Genomic DNA, 2,500 nt, shown 5'->3' on the forward strand with positions numbered 1-2,500 from the left:
CTCGTGGAAGGGTTGGGTGTCGAGGTAATGAAAAACCCATCCCTCGATCTGAGCTCCATCGAGATCGCAATTTTCCCTGCCGACAGGCATGAGGGTGGCAATCTTATCTCGTGCCTTTGCCATCGAGGGAATTCCTCGTCCTCTCGTGACCCACTCCCCTTCTGAGGGAAAAAGAAGTAGCGGGTCGTGTCTTTGTTCCTCCCTTTGGATTGTGGGTTTTTTGTGGGACTTGCGTCATTTCTTTGTTTCGTGGTGTGTGCTTTGCGAACATCCCTCTCTCTAGTGGCCTTGCACCATCGATGTATTTGTGGCCCGCGACTTTCTCCAGCGTTGAGCGTCGGCCTGTGACAACTCCTCTTTGGAGTTTGATTATTTGACCCCCGTTGACTCTCTCACTGGAAAGGTTGTCGAGTGTTTTGTACATGGAGGGTGCAAGAGCGAGGTGGTTTTGTGTTATTGGTAGCGGTCTATTTGTCGTTTGAAGCCTTGTGCCGCTGGGTTGGGGGGCTGTGTGCCTCTTAGTGACATGCTCCAGACACTGGTCTCATCGTGGCCCTTGTCTTTTCTATTGGTCAGTTTTAGGTTGTGATTTATTTTCTTGCTTGTTTTCTATCTTGTAAAGCTGGAAAGGATGTTGAGCTGAATGCATGTGGGATGGTGTGAAGAGGTGGGATGCTTTTTGATTGGGTGCCTTGTTTGATTTCTTTTTGGTTAGCGGACATTTACTCGGCGTGCTGTTGAGCTTCTCTCTTTTCTTGGGATCTTTGTTTCTTTGGTGTTGTTTTCTTCCCTTCTTCCTTTTGCCCCTAGCTTTACGGAGGAGAGGTGGGATTGTTGTGGATTGGTGTACGGGAAGGAAGAAAAGCAGTGCGAGTTCCCAGGGTGGCCACCCTAGTCCTTCTCGATCGCCATCCCCTGCAGTTCCCCCCATTTTCTGAAGGCGTGGAGTTTGGGAAGCTTGTTCTCTGTTTGAGCCTCCCCTTGTGAGCCGGTAGCCACGTTTGATATCTCTTGCTTTCCTATTGTTTTCTTCCCTTCTTGCTTTTGGCCCCTTGGCTTTACAGAGAAAAGGTGGGATTGTTGTGGATTGGTGTTCAGGAAGGATAAAAAGCAGTGCGAGTTCCGAGGGTGGCCACTCTAGTCCTTCTCGATCTCCGTCCCCTGCAGTTCCCCCCTTTTTGCGGAGGCACGGGGGTCGGGAAGCTTGTTCTCTGTTTGAGCCTCCCCTTGTGAGCCGGTGGACACGTTTTATATCTCTCTTTCTTTCATGTTGTTTTCTTCCCTTCTTCCTTTCGGCCCCTAGCTTTACAGAGAAAAGGTGAGATTGTTGTGGATTGGTGTTCGGGAAGGATGAAAAGCAGTGCGAGTTCCGAGGGTGGCCACCCTAGTCCTTCTCGATCATCGTCCCCTGCAGCTCCCCCCTTTTTGCGAAGGCACGGGGTTGGGGAAGCTTGTTCTCTGTTTGAAGCCTCCCCTTGTGAGCCGGTAGCCAAGGTTGATATATCCCTTTCTCTCTTGTTTTTTTCTTCCCTTCTTCCTCATGGCCCCTAGCGTTACGGAGAAAAGGTGGGATTGTTGTGGATTGGAGTTCCGGAAGGACGAAACGCAGTGCGAGCTCCTAGGGTGGCCACCCTAGTCCTTCTTGATTGTCGTCCCCTTCAGTTCCCGAAGGCACGGGGCTTTGGGAGGGTTGTGCCTTGTTTTTGCTTTGTTTTCTACCCTTTTCTTCCTTTCGGTCCCTAACTCTACGGAGAAAAGGGGGAATCGTTGTGGGCTGGTGTCGGGGAAGGGCTAAAAGCAGTGCGAGCTCCCGGGTGGCCACCCTAGTCCTTCTCGATCGCTGTTCCACACATTTCCCCCTTTTTTCGAGGGCGTCGGGCTGGGGGAGATTGTCCTCTGTTCTAACCTCCCCCTGTGAGGGGGTTAGACACCTTTGTTTCTCTTTCTCTCATGCGTTTTTACTCCTTTTTCCCCTTGGCCTTACATTTGTTGTGGGGGGTGCCCCTATTCAGTTTTGTGGCCAATTTTTCGGTAATACACGTGGAAACGACTCTCGGCAATGGATATCTTGGCTCTTGTTACGATGAAGAACGTAGCGAAATGCGATACTTAGTGTGAATTGCAGAATCCCATGAATCATCGAGTTTTTGAATGCAATTTGCGCCCAAGGCCTCGGTCGAGGGCACGTCTGTCTGGGCATCGCATCCCATTCAAACGCGATCCCTGCAATATGCTAGGGAGCAGCGGAGCAGGTCATCCGTGCCCCGTGTGGTGCGGTCGATTGAAATACCTCAAGCGATGTTTCGTGGTGTGCGTCGGCGAGCGGTGATCTTGTCCCCTTGGATGGGCAGTCGGCGTCAGCCGATGTGAGCTTTGTGTGGCATCGCTAGAACTTGCTTTGCTCTCTCTTGTCCTCCCATGGGGTAGGGAAGATTTAGCTCCAAATTTGCGACCCCAGCTCAGGCGAGAACACCCGCTGAGTTTAAGCATATAATTAAGC

The 2,500-nt window shown here is 51.3% G+C and overlaps 2 non-coding genes across 2 annotated transcripts in view; both read left to right on the forward strand.

Moving 5' to 3' along the window:
- Positions 1 to 2,048: 2,048 nt before the first annotated feature.
- Positions 2,049 to 2,202, forward strand: LOC149222049 (5.8S ribosomal RNA). The gene has a single exon (XR_016249977.1). It is a non-coding gene; the product is annotated as a 5.8S ribosomal RNA (ribosomal RNA).
- Positions 2,203 to 2,449: 247 nt separating this feature from the next.
- The window catches only part of LOC149222050 (25S ribosomal RNA), a 3,383-nt gene continuing 3,332 nt past the window's right edge, over positions 2,450 to 2,500 (forward strand). The window contains exon 1 of the ribosomal RNA XR_016249954.1: positions 2,450 to 2,500. This exon is cut by the window's right edge and continues 3,332 nt beyond it. This is a non-coding gene — a ribosomal RNA (25S ribosomal RNA).

This window comes from Pinus tabuliformis, chromosome Q (genome assembly GCF_031772625.1).
Source record: "Pinus tabuliformis cultivar Carrire ecotype Pingquan chromosome Q, CPIR1, whole genome shotgun sequence".
In the NCBI taxonomy this organism is placed as follows: Eukaryota; Viridiplantae; Streptophyta; class Pinopsida; order Pinales; family Pinaceae; genus Pinus; species Pinus tabuliformis.